General features: G+C 36.6%; 1 long non-coding RNA gene across 1 annotated transcript; it reads left to right on the top strand.

The window, feature by feature from the left end:
* The first annotated feature begins 4,486 nt into the window (after positions 1-4,486).
* Positions 4,487-7,245, top strand: LOC135072981 (uncharacterized). The gene is made up of 3 exons (XR_010257554.1): positions 4,487-4,613; positions 5,577-5,725; positions 6,621-7,245. It is a non-coding gene; the product is annotated as an uncharacterized LOC135072981 (long non-coding RNA).
* The last annotated feature ends 10,182 nt before the right edge of the window (positions 7,246-17,427 follow it).

The following is a 17,427-nucleotide window of genomic DNA, read 5'->3' as shown; positions in this document are numbered from 1 at the left end:
ATAACAACTATACAAGTACACATTGTAGTAAAGTATACACCCTATGTTTGTAATTGAAAAACTAAATCAACCACTTATGTATTTTATACTCACGAACTTGTGAACAACGAGTATCTTGACTACAAGATCAGTCTTGGGTTTGACTCACGATGTACATTTTTAATGCCCCGGCTTTATCGTGTTCGATGCACATACTACGAGCTACGAACTACGAGCGCTACGATCTGTTGCTACAGCTTGCTACGACGCGACGCATCAAAGGGTACCTCGTAGCTTGCTTAAGCTTTCGGTTTGGTGCTGAATAAATAGTTAGTTCAAGTAACTTACTAGAATTGATAATTTAAATATTTACTTAAACGTAATTATATTATGATTTAATATAAATAAAATATAAAATAAAATAAATATCATGGTTTTCCTTTCATTTGATTTATCAAGTTTTTTACAGAGATTAATCATGTTTTTATTTGACCCTAATGATCCATTCAATAAAAGTACGAGGTGTAATTTTTATCATATTTTAGTTGGTGCGAATTTTCGGAAATTTTTAATGTCGTTTTCTTTCTTTTAAAAAATAAAGGAATATTTTCTTTTCTAGCTATAGTAATTAGGAGTACTTTATCTTCAAGTGGCATCAGAAAATTCCACCCTGTATAGTTTTATTGCAATTAGTTCGTTCGTTACAAGTCACCCTAATAAAAGCGTGTTAAAAAAGCAAAATTTACACAAAATGATTTTAGACTATATTGGTTGTTTCACCTAGGATCCAAATCTAGACAGCCTCTGTGTTACCAATTGGGTTCCGTACGCAGGATCACAATCAGCTACGTCACAGAGGCCACAAGTCACGCCTCTCCTGTCCCGGTAATAGCCTGCCTGTAACGGTTCGGCCAAACCAACGCGGGAAGCCTGCGTCTACGTCGTATAATGAATTTGTAGCGATGAGTTTACATCAACGCGACCTGTCATTGGTCGCGGCGATTTATTCACGCGCAGTGATCGTCGTCGCCCGCGTTATCGCCAACGTGAGCTGCACGCGTTGGTTTGGCTGAAACTTAACACTGTCGGCCCTTGTGTCGCCCGGGTATGGTTTAAGCAGCAGTTTGATGCCTTAAGTCAATTTAGGAGCGATGTTATTGGTAAATTCTAGATTGAACAGATCTGAGATCCAGCTAATTTCAGAGTTGTCACAACTTTCTTAAATTGGAGCCAATTGGAGATAAAAAGTCCTATTGTTACATTTTGGTGCCTAAAACATTGTTTTATGAGATAACGGCTGCATTTAATAATTATTATAGTCATTATTCGTAAGTATCTAAGTTTTATTTGTGTTTAGTTTAACAAAAGCCCATTTTATATTAGACTGTTTTTTTTGCAGCTAAAAGGGGTTTTGACTAACGCCCATGGTCAAAACCACTTTTGACAGGACAAATCAGTCAAAAGTGATATTGACCAAGGGCATCAGTCAAAACCTCTTGTGACTGATTTTTGCAGTCAAAAGTGGTTTTGACTGATCTCACGCTTTCAGCGTAGTACCTATGAGTATAGCTTGCATCGATAATATTGGACGGACATTATACCCCCAACCTTCAGTGTTTACTTACTTGATGAGCCAATTAATCTGTTTTCATATTTTATATCTTATCCTAACAATTAGATTTCCCAGTAGGATGACAAACAATCCACGGCCCAATAGAAGATAAATAATAAATGTTTGTCATTCATTGTTGAATCAAATATTCCTTGTTGCAACTGATATTGTTGACCAAGTTTTAATGACAGCGTCACTTTGTTATTATACTCGTACAACTAACATAATGGAAGTAGATGAAAAAGGCTCATTCATTCCTAATATAGAAAATGAAGGTGACTTGCAAGAAACTATACATATCTTTTCCCGATTTTCTGCTAAGTCTAGTCAAACATAATAGTAGATATTTATAAATAATGTTGGGACTTCTCTAAGATTTAGACTATGTACGTGTCATGTTTCATACCTAATTGCATAAATTTGTAGAGGCCAATAATAACCATGGCCATCACAATCGGAAAAAAATAATCGATTTCAAAGGTAGGTATGTAATAAAATTATGTTTTACACAATTAGTTAAAACTTATAAGCTTTTCTGTGATTCTGTCAACTACACAAATGACCCAATGCTTTTCTGACGTAAAGCAGCTAAAGGAATTGATTATATGTATACAATCAAGAAGCGTCTATCAAATATTATGCCATAGAAGAGCTAACTCTTGCCAGCGGAATAAGACGAGCTTGCCTCAATACCAATAGCACTACCTGGCGTGATTCATACATTTTTATATGTATTCTATACCTACTACCGTATTCACTTACACTGTGCTTCTAAACTGTAACAAACAATAGACTACTGCGGCATGAACTAGTCTGTAAGTTATCCTCACCACAACATTTGGACCGTGAAGAGTCAAATTAACAAAGTTTGGATGTTAGAATATTGACAGTTTTAATTACAATATTGAAACCTTTGAAAGTCAAACTTCATGAAACTAACTGTGGGAAATTCTAGAAACTAAATATCTGGACAATATCTGGAGTCCAATGATAGTGATTCGTACTAGTAACATAATCTTATTTCTAAGGCTGGCTTACAAAAGTTACATGACCTCCTTTAAACCTTCTTAAGTGTGTCATGTAACAATTAGATTGATTGAATTATCAGCTTAAAGTGTGTTAAAGTACTCACAAGTCCTGTTCTGAATTAAGGGGTGTCCATTCTTTTTCTTATTCTTAATAATTTTATTCGTGAAGCCATGTTTGGGCTTGCTCGTATGTTAATTCAATTATTGTTTTGGAAGCCATAAGTATCTATATCAAATTATTATTTAATTATTTATTATTCTTTGACGTTCTTACGTACTTTAACTTTAACAAACGTCAAAAAACTCCATACAAAAAGCACCGGTTATTGTTATTTTTACTGTTAAAATAAGGTGGTGCAACTCAACCTTATTGTTTCCACTAGTTCAGTGACTCGGTGAACTGACTATTAGTTAGTTAATATGGAACTTGTTCATTTCCAACGCTCACATCAATAACCGCTAACTAACCCGCTCTTGTGTCTCACCTGCAGCGCGTTAGCAATACAATATGGCACACGTAACGTAGGCCCACTTTTGATGATATGCCTACGTAGATATTTGAAGTTCGTTCGTTTCAGCCGAATGACGTCCACTGCTGGACAAAGGCCTCCTCCATGGTTTTCCATAATGAACGGTCCTGCGCTGCCCACATCCAGGCTCTTCCCGCGACCTTCACCAGATCGTCGGTCCACCTAGTAGTAGGCCTGCCCACGCTACGTCTTCCAGCCCATGGTCATCACTCGAGAACTTTTCTGCCTCAACGGCCATCGTCTCTACGAGCTATGTGCCCCGCCAACTGCCACTTGATTTTAGCAATTCTGCGAGCTATGTCGGTCACTTTGAAGATATTTTAAGTAAGTTATTTTGATTATTTTGATACCTTTTGTTCAGGCCAGAGCCAAGGCAATTAGACACCACTGTCAATTGGCATACTTTTTATATGCAGTCAAAATGTGATTCTCAATGATTTGGTATTAAAACCGACGGAATTACTAGATAAGGAACTTAATTATTGACTAACAACATAGTATTAGATTTAGTTGACATTATTGTATTTGCATTGATTTGCCGTTGTCTGTACAAACCAACAGCTTGACAACAGACCAAAGTACGCGGAGATCGTTTTTTACTTCTAAATCACAGATGGTATCTTGTGACTGCTTTGCTACGTCTTTCGCTGTATAACCCGGTCAAGTTAACTGCGCGCACCTGGATGCCGTGACATTATATTGACGCTCCGTACGGCTAGCACGAAAAACTTTCGAGTTCAAATCGTATGCGTATTCGAATCGCCAGCAAAAGATTTAGTACGAAAACTACAACTGCGCCCTTGTGAACGTGTCGTAAAGTGAACTTAGTATGAGAAATGGATGCACGAAACTTATTTTGAGCATCAAAAATGTCACGTTATCGTTTAATTCGAAGGTCGAGTGTCGAGTTTTGTCAAATACGCAAACGATTCGAAGACGAAAGCTGTTCATGCTAGAGGTACTGGTATGGACAGGGCGAATACGGGGATGTGCGCGGGTAAGTGCGAGGGAGAGGCGCAGTTAAACTGAAAAAATGTTTGGTTACTGCTTACATAACAAAAGTGACCACCGAACTAAGTGTTAACTATAACCAAACTAAGTCTAGCTCACTACAGAATTGTTTGTTTAATTTACACAACATTTTGTTCCTCATAACCACGGTGTTCGGTGGTCACTTTTGTTGTGTAAGCAGTAACCAAACATTTTTTTAGTGTAGCTTGATCGGGTTATACTATAACCATGTATCACGTGAAGCTACTGTATAGTACACCTGTATAAGACTATCGATCAGCGTTTGAGAGGCTTCTGAATGCGGTTCGTTAAGCACGTTAGTTCGACGGGGAGGCGCGTGCCTGTTGTTTCTTCGTCCACCACACTGGTTGTATTGGATCAGATAATATTTGATTACCGAGCAGGTGCTAGTGTTTATTTGGTAGAAGAATTCGATGGCTGTATCTGGAACAGGTACGTTTTTGATGCAATGAATTTTGAGGAGCATTATTTGTAGAAAACTAGCTCTACATTTCTGCTACAGTAGATTATTGTGCTAGTTGTCCAATACTGACGTTTTTTTTTTCAAATGTTTGTGATATCATCAATGATTTCAAGGTGAGAGTGAATAAGAGTGAATAGGCACTTAAAGGGCAAATATGTTACCATCCTAGACTGCATCCCACTTAACACCAGGTGGGATTGTGGTCAAATACCTGCCTTGTTATGCATGAAAAAAATTACCAAGTAACTAACTATTTGAATTCAGATACCTTTGAAGTATTTCAGGTATTTTCCCAAGATTTTGACGTTCTGTCGTATGAGTGCAACCTTTCTCAATTTGCCATTTGTTCAGCAAATTGAATGTGACTGTTTTGACTCGTAATACATTTTTTCACCATCCATTTTGTCTTGAAATAAAAATAGTCTTGAAATAATAAAGAGGTACATTTCATGTTACGACTACTAGATACTCGTATTGTGTATTTCTGAGAGATTGAACAGTTTGGGTTTCGTAAAAATAAAATATCATTTAAAACTCTAATTTTCATAGTTATTATTTTTTTCTGAGGTTAGGAGTTGCCTCTAGATCTAAATATGTATTTTTCAAGTTAAAGAATAAATTTTATAATAATACATTAACTTAAAATGACTTAAAAACTAAAATTTAAAAATTACTAATGATAAAAACTATTTACAAAATAAAAAATACTTCACTCCCAGCGCCGCAGTCAGGAATGGTGCCCAAAAGGCTGGCAGCATTGCCACGTTGAATGGCCAGGCTAACTCTCTGACCGAAATAGCTGCCAGCCTTTTGATCACCGGTCACCTCGGTGAGCCTCTTTGCCAGTTCCTTATAAAAGGAACGAGCGCTTGGACCCCATGGTCCCATAGTCAAGTATATTTAATTTTCATGTCTAATATTTGTTTCAGTAGATTATGAAGAAGAACAGGCAAAGTAGTGGACAATCTAAGAGAAAATCAACAAAAGTGGCTGATAGCAAGGAATCTGAGAAAACCGATAAAGTTGGTGTCAAACCTGACTCGTTGGATGATGAAGATCAAGGCTTTGGAGGATGGCTGAGGTCTGTATTTATTTTCCAATTAATTAATTAGCAGATCAGACAAGTATTTGTAGTTCTATACTTGCAATACTATAATAGGACCGTTCACTGTGGAAAACCTTGGGGGAGGCCTTTGTCCAGCAGTGGACGTCATTTGGCTGAAACGAACGAATGAACGAACTTACAATACAGAGTGTGAGCAGCAGTCATTGTGAGAATAGTCCCGTATACGGGCATATTAAAACAACGATATTTAAAAGTATTCGAATAATTATTAACTTACTATTAGAATGTTTTAAGATATTTTTGTGTAGAAAAGAAAAAAGGTTACTCAACTGAATCTTCTTCTTCTTGTCGTGTCGACAACAAACCAATACAGTGTGCGCCCAAAACTCCGCCACAAGAGTAGGTACTTAACTCAATTATTTCAAAAGAAAATTCAAATTTTAAATTTGTAGCGGGTGTTAAGAATGATATTCTAGAAAATTTTAACATTGTGTCAACATCAATAATGCTTTTTTTTCGTTAAACTTTTAACAAGGCTTGAATCTCAATGAACTGCTTTTTTCAGACAATATACTAATTGTATTGTCAGATAAATGCTTTTCATTTTTAAGAAGCCTAGATTTAATATTGTTAACAAAGTCACATTTTAAATTCCAAAGTCATTTACAACAAACAAAATCTGTCGCTGCTCCAATATTTTATAAAAACTTTTAATAATAATTATAAAATGTAACTTGAAATGTGGTGTTAAAATGACGGTCATATTTAAGAGGATCAAAATAACTTTTGTAATAAATCTGTACTTGTTAAAGGAGAGTTATGTTTTTTAACAGCCTGTATTTTTAAAATATCAATTATTAAATTGTAGTTCGTAAAATTGTATAAATGCTTGTAATATTTTACTTTTCAGGTCTTCCGACGGCATTGAGACCATGAAACTTTTCGTCATAGCGAACACCATTGTAATGCTTACGACTATCGTCTATCCACACGTTCAAACCGCAATCGAGATCATATCAGAGATGATATATGACCCCGACACTTTATACTGACTGCTGGATCCGACAATATATCAATACCGCCTTTGTCCTGTATTCACGAAGGTCCATTTTTATTCACTCCAGTAACACTGAGAGCCGGTGAACTAATATAATATCTTGCTGGTGACAGTCTCAACTATTTTATGAGCACTAAAAGTAGGTTTTGCGAATGTAGATATTTGGGACTACTTGTTGATAGAATCTTGAATGTCGTTACAAGTTTATAAGATCAAAGTCTTCACACTTTAGAGTAAATTGAACTTTATTTAAACGAAATACGTGAGTTTAAAATAAAGTTTTAACAATGTTAGGCTTATTCTTTCGTCTGATTTTCTCAATAGGCATTATTGTATGGTATTCGGCTAGTGTTTGGAATATGATAACTGATTATTTTAACAAAGAATTTCAAAGGCTTTTGTTAAATAACACCGATATGATAGAGGACGATGACATTGTAATGTAATTTTTATTTTTATATTAAATGTGTGACTAATATTGATGTTGTTTATCATGCTTCGTCTTTATAATTGCACCTATTTACCACCTAAACATAGATTTGAAGAAAATCAAATTAAGGTTAGAAACCTTAGCAGTATGAGAAGTGACATGGTAAGTAGGTAAGAGCCTACAGCATGATTAATGGGTTAATCTCTGACCCATAATCTCTTCGGGTGCGCCTTAACTTGGAAGCCACACTACAAGTCATAAGCTGGACGCAAGGTTACATTTATTCCAATACGTTTCGGCACATAATAAACATAAATATATTTCATAATATATTCCAACACAAGGTGGACCGACGACGACCTGATTGAGGTAGCAGGAAGGCGCTGGATGCAGGCCGCTACAAACCATGAGATGTGGAAGTCATTGGGGGAGACAGCAGCATTGTTCAGCAGTGGACGTCCTATAGCTGAAATGATGATGATAATGATGATTTTTTTATTATCATTATCATCATCGGCGTATAGCAGTCCATTGGTGGACATAGGCCTTTTTTATACGCGCCATTTAACAGCATTTTTTTGTCTTTAAGTTGCCGTATCCAGTTTCTGCCAGCGACTCTTCACAAGTCTACACTTCACCTAGCTGGAGGGCGTCCTACTACTTCTGCCGAAAAAAGCTTCACACTTTTATTATTATTATCTAGTAAAATAATCGAGAATTTCCCAGAAATACACTTTACTTATTTTCAACTCGTAAGCAAGAGCAAACTCCATAATATTTTCAATCTGTCCTTCCCACCCGTGCTCTTCAAAATCCATACGCAGTCGACTTTTCACAATGGCATACGTTATATCAAATTTCGTACGGTGGCATTGAGTCCCAAATAACATCGAAAGTCAACCCTCAACTGCTGTGTTTATTCTTGGCAAATGTTTGGAAGCCAACGTGTCGGGTCGCGCAATCGATACGCACAGGTTTCTTACTAACCCTGGCGCACCGCCAAATGCACTCGCAGTTTGTACTGGTTAGGGATGTGATTGTGTCGATAAACAATGCGTGAGAAACTATGCAGATGAAAAATTACTAATTTTCCTGGCGCAACATGCATTTGCAATTTCACTCTTTTTCTTACTTCCGTTTATTGTTTTCTAGTGGGTGAAAAGATATACCTAATGAACTATCTTCGACAACATTCACTTATCTTTTTTACATTGTTTTTCAATCATATCGAAGGCCTATTTTTTTGTTTGGAAATATTGTCGCTGAGAAGAATTAATAATAATTTACTTTGGACGGCACCTTCAGATTTAAGATATATTGGTCCGATTGGCACTAATAGGTATTATAATTGAATAATACAGAAACAATAAAGCCAATTTACAACCTCAACCTCGTTTTGAGTTAGATGTCTGCGATGACCTTTCTTTCTTCCTTTTTAACCTGTCCTCCTAAAGAATATAAATGACCAACTAACAAAAACTATCCACAAGTTTTCGATACAGACCTATTAATCCCATCACTATTTCAGTCCAAGCGCAGGGCAGCACTGCGATTTATTAAGGCTCCAGCAGCTAACTGTTAACTAATTATTTCACTCATTCCAGTAAAAGGCCATTCACTCAACTGGAACTGGGAAATGACATTTTAGTATGGCGGACTCACCGTTGATCTTATGCAACCCGCTTTTACTCGAAACTTAATTTTGTCTGACATGAAATGAGCTGTAGTTTAAGTAATAAGACAAATTAATAAAGTTACTAAAGAACATAGTATTTGCTGATTTTTGTGATTTATGATTTCAAAAACACTTTTACTTTTGAAACGAAAAACATACATAATATAAAGTTTCTACAAGGAATAAATTAAGTGAGTAAGCTGTATATTTGTTATATTTTGAGCAGCATTTAATTTACATAATTCATTTCCATTATGAATTTGTTCATTCACAAAAGTTAACTGCGAAACCAAAAAATCCGCAACTTATAGAACGTAATATTAGTATTTTTCTGAGCTAATAACACGTAACGATATTCGTTTTATAAAACGATGCATCCACGGTAAGCAGTTCTCGTTATAAATTGTTACCTCCGCTCACTCTAAAATGTGCCCTATCTAATATCACCTAGAGGAAATTTTCAAATATCACACAAATATCTTTAAGTAAAGACAACGCCGTCATACTGCTGAATCGTTAGATGGGCGATAACCTTTCCTGAGCATACTCTTGCTTTGGAAAATGGCGGTCAGGCAGATACAATCGTTTGAAAGCGCTTTCTGTAATCGCTACTATATTTCAGTATTATTATGCGTCGTAACGCTGTAAGATGTATAATGATTTTGTTTTTAGATGCCTTTTAGCCTAGTCTATAAAGGTAAAATCGCTGTCAGAAAACTTAAAATTGGATATTTAGTTAATCGAGAATACTTACTCGTAGTAGGAGTGAAGAGGGACTAAAACGGGGAGAATTAGGAAGATAACTATCAAAATTTAATCCAATTGCAGTACACTGCAAGATGAATACCTACCACAAAGCATAATTCTCCCACTTTTTAATCCCGCCACTGCCAGTTATAACTCCTACATAGAGGAGGTTTACGTGTTCATGTGTTTCGATTTGGGAACCCGTGTTTTCACAGATCATGGCCAAACGGGACTATTCCAACCTCTCGTTCCCACCGCTGATCATGGCCAGTCATCTTTCTTTAACTTAAGGTATTTTTGGACTACGTCCATTTCTATAGTTTGTCAAGACAGTTGGTGAACACAGTTTGATAAACACAACAGTTTAATGTTTCGGCTCGTTAAGTCAAATCTCAATTGATTGTAAGTAAGTATGATTGTAACCTTAACGTACCGGTTAGCGCAGCGTCAGACGTCCATCCACAATGTGGACAGACGATTGTCTTTAAAACATAGAACAAAATACCAATAAATACCCAATTACTTTCTATAGAACAAAATACACAAGCACTATGTTACTGCAGCGTTGTAAACGCGTGTAAATAGGTCTCGACACAGTCACGCGCGTCCCAGCGCTGATGGCCGCTGATTGCATATTCAGTTCGTACGGAATAATCGCGCAAATAGACGCTGTCCGCGGAATACTGACATGATACGCAATTAACAGTGATTCCATAATAGTTGTTGTAATGCCCATGGAAATGGAAATGTAAATCCTTGGGGATGGTCTTTGTCCAGTGCAGTGGACGTCATTTGGCTCAAACGAACAATGTCATGATGGCTGCTTCAATTTTTTGTTGTTGAGAACTTCTGACGTTATTACACTTAGTGCAAGCTTTAAGCTTCTTAAATGAAGCTTTTATTGATGATCATCAGTTCTACCAGTTGTAGCTCGAAATCAAGCAGTGATCAAACTTCATATTTTGACTCTCCGTATAAGGTATAAAATTGGTTAATCACACTACATTATTTGTCTCTCCTGGAATTCGAATCAGGAAACATTGAGGGAGTCTAACTCCTTAACCATACCATACAAAACCAACTTTGGTAAAGCCTTGCTCTTCACGTACAAGTTGTTAAACTTTACTGCCGCGTTTTTATCTGTTTGCACAGACCTCACATCAAGCTAAGCCCCTAGATCTTAATACAGTAGTAATAAGTTCGACTTTGCAACAAAAGTGCACTCAATGATGTGCCCCATGACCGAACAGAATCAATACGAGTCCAGCCGGTGGCAGCGCGCCAATGTAAGTTGTTTTCCGCCAACAACCACGACTGTGCATTAGAACTCCACGCTGGGACAAAGTAGAGGTACACACTGCTCGACAGTGAGGGCAACAAATTGCAATTTGCCACAAAATATTACGTAATGTAGATCGTAGAATTTATTATTGGAGCATAAAAGTTCTCGAGTGGCTACCACGGACTAGTAAACACAATGTGGGCAGATCCCACACTGGGTGGTGGAAATTCTTGAAAGAGGTTGTGTCCAGCAGTGGACGTCCTTTGACTGAAACGACGAAAGAAATTATATTGACTTAGATTTGAAAAAGCAAGCTTCTAGGCTACCATGGATGCAGTTTAATGAGATTAACAAAATCTAATTGCATAAGTAGTATTTTTGGTAGGTGCACGATTCAAGTCTAAGAAGATGAAGTAGGCTGGGTTGAACCATCTTACTTTGTGTTTAAGAAAGGTTAAAAATCTGTCAAAATCCATACAAAATACACCGGTTATCGTTATAGTCACGGTTAAAGTTAGGTGGTGCAACTCAGCCTTAAATTTTAATTTGTTTACCATCCGAAGTGTCCGTATGTTCGTTCTCGCTAATGTTCCGAATCTCATAATGGAAGGTAAAAGTTTGAAGTGTGTTAAACTTGTTTACAATGTCTTTCGCCTGAAATGTGCATAGTTAAATTAAAGCTTACATTTATGATTAAAGCAGAGATTAACTAGGTCACAGTATTACAGCATTTGAAACAAAATGTTTGACGTACGATGACGTCACATCAAAGTAGGTAAGCGCTATGGAATAACGTGCAATTTTGCAACAAAAGTCATGCCATTTTAAGTCTTATGTCGACTGTACCAAAGAAAGGGCTTCTTCATCAGATCATTCTTCATTGTTCACTGCAAAGTTCAGTTATCTACTGAACACTACTCTCCATTTGTCCTATCATTTCGTACCGCAATAATTCAGCGTATGCTACACAGACAACTTAGGTATATAAAAGATGGTTTTCAATTAATTGTAAAGAGTTAAGAGAAAACAAATGACGTCAACTTTATAGCATTAAATTAATTCTGTATAAAATTATGAATTCATAATATTATGACAGCTCTCACGTAAAGAGGTTGGTAAGTTCTGTTGTTAAGTAGTGCGTTGAAAGTACTTAATTTAGTTAATTTTATAAAGCGAACAGCTAGGGACTGGAATTCGTTGCCTGCTGTTTTCATTCCCGATCTCTATAATCCGGACCTTTTCAATGGGAGAGTGAATAGCACTTACAGGGGTAGGTACTTGTATGTATCATCCTAGACAGCATCTCACTTAATATCAGGTGCCTTTGCGGTTAAATACCTGCCCTGTTCTGCACAAAAAAATGCACCGTGGCGAGTACAGGAGTGTTTACCTGAAATTATGTTTAATAATGTCAGTTTCAAAAGCTGGCATTTTGTAGTTAATAGAAGTTAAGCGTTGCAAGGAAAATAGTGTTCACGCTTGAAAGCGTTGTATAAGTTTTGTTGTTGAGCAAAAAATTTCACCTGGCCTTGTTTGTGTTCTAATTTACCTTAAAATCCAAGGGAAAATGGTGATATCAGATTAGGTACTTGCACTTTATTTTCAAATCATATTAATATAAGAGTGACAATATGAAGGTCACTCTACATCCGAATAACGCTGGTTTGAATCCCGCCGCCTCTCGACTATTTAATTATGGTGAACTCGTGATACAAGCACATCTAGTTTAGTTCTTAGGGGTTAACTGAAGATAGAGAATTTATTAGTTATGAATACTAAACTAATATAACAGCAGTGAAAGCACTGTCTACAAACACACATAAATCACAAAATTGAATGTGTAATTATTTATGAAGTAGGTACTTGCACTTTGCGTTTAATAGAGACTTACGCCAGTATTCTCAAACGATGCTTGCTTAAGTAAAGCAGTAAATCGAACGCGCAGCGTTGAATAGATAGAGCTCTGTGATTGGTTCATGTGTCACCCTGTGCGTCCACGCACACAGTGAGACCTCATAGTAATTAAAATTTCTTAGCGAATAGAGTCGCTTATCAAACAATATTTAGACAAGTTCATCCAGTGTCTAAGTAGCTCAGTTGGAAGAGCACTCGCCCGGCAAGCGGAAGGACGTGGGCTCGAGTCCCGCCTTAGGCAGTTCGATTTTTCAAGTTGTTTATTTAAAACTCATAGTAATGTTTGTGAATACGAGCGTTAGATCGTCGCTATAACTTTAAAGCTCACTCTAGCTCCTGTTTCATCTCGTTACAAATTCGTTCGTAGGTACCTTTATCCCACAAGGAATAAAGCAAGAACTACAAGTTGTCATACGAAACCGATTTTAGAATGTCATGGGTGACATTTTGTGTGTTACTGTCAGCATTAGTTTACCGTGGTGACTTATTCAGTGATTGATTTATCACGTTTTTGAAGCACTTTTTACATAAACATCCACGACTTCAGTCACAAAAAATCTGAAAAAATCTCATAGTTAAAATTTTCAGCGTACCAATAAGTGCTAAAGAACTGTCAAACAGTTGAAAAAAACGGTTCTGTTACGTAGCATCTCGCATCTCATCACACAGTGTTGCTGCTAGTGACATCTCCCTCGTTCAGACCTTTGTTGCTCTATTCCGCTAGGTCTATACAGGGTGGAAATGATAAGTGATCTCACTCGATTATTTTTAAACTATACAAGATATCAAAAAACCAATTACTGATAGTACCCATAGTACAAGCTTTGCTTAGTTTGGGACTAGAAGCGCAGTGTAAAATGTCCAAGGATATTTATTCATTTACTGATCCTGAAAGTGCAGGTGCAGGAAGTGAATTATCAGATAGTTCCAGTTTATTCTGTAATCTGTTATTGGTACCGTTTGAGCTCATGAAGCACTTTCAGGATCAGGAACCAGTTTTTCGATATCTTGTTTAGAAATAATGGAGTGAGATCACTTTCTTATCGTTTCCACCCTGTATGCGTCTATCCCACAAAGTTATCTGCGATACTCCTCCAGTCTGCCCCCATTTCCGCTGATATGTAAATTTATTTAACACGGAACTTCACAAATGTGGGGTCGTACCTGAAATATCTGCTCTCAGGAATTTCATTGGGCGATGGTTTCTGGACTTGGACGGTAATGAAGGTGATTTCACTGGAATTTCCCATTGATTACAAGTTACATTTGGTAAAGTAAACGTGTTACTGATAGTTCTGAAATAACTTCGAGATTGTACAACCTTGATAAGTTGGTAGTTATTAAAGTTGTAATAGACAACTATATCCCATCAAAAACAATACTTGTCAAAAAAACCAAGTCTCGCAACTCAGTTGTTTTACGGTAAAAATTTATATTTATATTGACTTGGCCATCGCATGAAAACACGTGTAAATTAAATTATTTAGTGCGATGGCCAAGTCAATAATTTATGTAAAACGTTAAAGATTTCCTGGCCTGGACTTGGTATTACATGGATCTCACAACTTTTTACCGTAAAACAACTGAGTTGCGAGACTTGGTTTTTTTGACAAGTATTGTTTTTGATGGGATCTCATTTCTTTTTGTATTTTGTAGACAGCAGTTATGTATCTAGAAAACTGGACCGAAATTGAAAAATTTTACTCGACTTGGCGGTTGCACTACCGTGCCCCCAAATATTTTAGTTTTTCCTTGATTCATACACCAAACACTACTTATATTCCAAATTTGAGGCTTCTAGATCTGCTAGAAGTGCCTTAGAGTTTTGATGATCGGTGAGTCAGTCAGTGAGTCAGTGAGTGACAAAATTAAGTAACTTTGACCCGTTATAATTCTTAAACTACTGGTTCAAATTGAATGAAATTTTAAATATACCGTGTCTTTACAATGCCTGCATAGCTAATGAAAATTCAGCCTTCTAGTTTTATCCACAACGAAGTTACAGGTGGTCGAAAATGGCCTGAATTGCTTCGAGAAAAGGATGGTACGGCCGTGCCGCTTTTTTGCTCGACTTGGTGGGGGCACTGCCGTGCCCCCAGATTTGATTAAGTATTAGTAATATTATAAAACTTATTTTTTTTGTGAATATCTCACCAACTGATGACAATTTCTTTAATCATCCTTTCTTATGAAAAATTAAACCTGTAAAGAATAACAATCCACTGCTAGCCTAGACGTAAGTTTTTCCCAAAGAACGCCATATTGATTTCTTCTTTTTTTTTTTCACCCAGCCGCTACTAGGTTTCTCCTTGAGGTCATCGGTCCATCGAACAGGTCAAAGAATCTGAAAATTGCCAGATTCTCGTTTTCTCAATTTGTAAGGCAAACTAAAGTTACGTGAATCCTGCGTAAACGAAATTACGCAGAATCTCAAGGGTTTGTAGATTGAATTCCATATCTACCTGCAAACATAACTAGCTAATTTAGTCATTCACATTTCACCTAATTCTTTGAGCAGTTCAGGGGGCTAAGTTTGTTATAACGTTACCAGGGTTGCCAGCTGTGTTATAATTTTTATTCTGAAAAATTCTAAAATTATTCTGAAAGATTCTGAAAAATAAAAGCAGAAAATATATTATGTGGAAAGTATTACTTAGCTTGGTTTTGTCTCCTGTCATCCGCTTTGCACTGGAGGGAAGTAGAACCTTAACTTCAAACTCCTATGTTCTTCTGATTAATTTCGTAGCGGGTCCAATAACATTTTAACTTTCCCCGGGGACAAACTTGACTTTTACTGGGCGGGTTTTTATTGGCGGTTAGCTGTAGATCCTGGCTACACAGGAGTCCCAACGGTGGGAACGAGATGTGGGAATAGTCCCAAAATGTGATAAATGTGTAATGAAGGTCGAAAATACTCATATAGCCTCATGTAGGTGACTATTATAATGATCAAGAGTGACGATTAGTCAAATTCGATACAGCTTTCCCATTTTGTATGATTCAAAACTTAAAATGTAACAAAACATCATCAATGGTCAATCAACCATGAGATATGTATGATACATACAAGACGTCTATGTGATCAGTATTAACTTTAGCATGTATTTTGTCTAGTTATAATAATCGTAATATACAAGTGATACAAGGTTAATGATAAAACATTATACTCGTAGTCTATCCGCAATCGGTTAAGTCTAAATGTCAGCTAGAGAATCTCAAATCAAGCCTCTGAAAGCGAGAGCAATCTGCGGTAACACCCTGGAATTGTATAACGCCCTACGCATACAATACAATAACGCCTGAAGGCATTGTCGGGGCTCTCGCAATCCTATACCGCCTCAAGCGAAGTTGTCAACAATTTCTCGGTAAGCCCGAGAAATACCTAGAACTACACGAGAAAGCCCACATGACAAGTTTGCAGTGACCGCAATGAGGTTTCGTCGGTCATAGACACCAACTACTTTACGAGTTTATGGTTTATATTCAGAAGTTTTATTGATTTGATGATGCTTTTACAAGAAATTCAAATTATGTATGTTGAAGATCTCATAGAGATCTCAACAAGTCATACTTAACATTTTGCTGTGAAATAAAAATTAACTAGGCTGAAATTATGCATAATGGCGTAGTCGAAGTTTGAAACTACGCATTACTATAAAAACTGTTATCTAAGTGGCTGTAACCTTTATATCCACATAACTTTTAATAACATTTTGAGGTGTAGGTAATTCAAGAATATACTTGGTACTCATTAAACTTTACCTTTACTCCTATTAGGCTAATTTGAAATTCATATATGACAGCTATATTTGTGTATTCATACATCAATTAAATGATTGGGTGCAGGCCGCGTTCAACTCAATCTGAGTCTGAGAATCACTACGGGAGGCCTAAGATCAGCAGTGGTCATCCTGAGGCCGAAATGATGATGATGAAGTTACCTACAACTGGCGTTGGTTGACCTTTTTATAACTGTTAAAAAAATCTTTCAAAGACCACTTTTATACGTCCTACCTAACCCTACCACTGTTTCGGGACAGTATTATTATGTGCCAGTGCTGAAAAGAAGCAGCGCAATAAAGTCAATCACTCAGTAAATTATTGTCAGCCTCTTTTCAAAGATAACGTAGTAACTAACTTATAACGGATGTTTTTTTTAGAGGTATACAACTTTAAATAGGTTACACTGTTTCTAGCGATATTTAATTTGATAGTTGGTGGTACATTTGTGGACAGTATGTTTTGCCATTTTATAATTAAATAGAATTACTTCAGAACAACTCATTTTAAAGCATAAAAGGCATAAGAACATCTTTTAAACAAAACTAATACCAGGTGAATCAAACATATTTTTACATAATTTATTTCATTTTAAAGTTGTATACCTCTAAAAAGAACACCCTATATTAGTATTCGCTAATCCATAAATAAATATAATTTTGTCAACCCTAACGTAAGTAGCTCGTTAACTCAAACAGAGCTCACGCAAAAGCGCGATTCATAAAATTGAGTGACTGGCCCGCGCCGTTCAGATATGAAGATGGATGCCATTTGAGTAATTGAAAATAAGATTATTGCCAGCTGATTTGCTGTGGACTTGATGATTTGGCTG

The sequence above is a fragment of the Ostrinia nubilalis genome, chromosome 6, assembly GCF_963855985.1.
Source record: "Ostrinia nubilalis chromosome 6, ilOstNubi1.1, whole genome shotgun sequence".
Classification (NCBI taxonomy): domain Eukaryota; kingdom Metazoa; phylum Arthropoda; class Insecta; order Lepidoptera; family Crambidae; genus Ostrinia; species Ostrinia nubilalis.
Note: the sequence above shows the minus strand (reverse complement) of the source record. Positions and strands in the feature narration are given on the sequence as shown.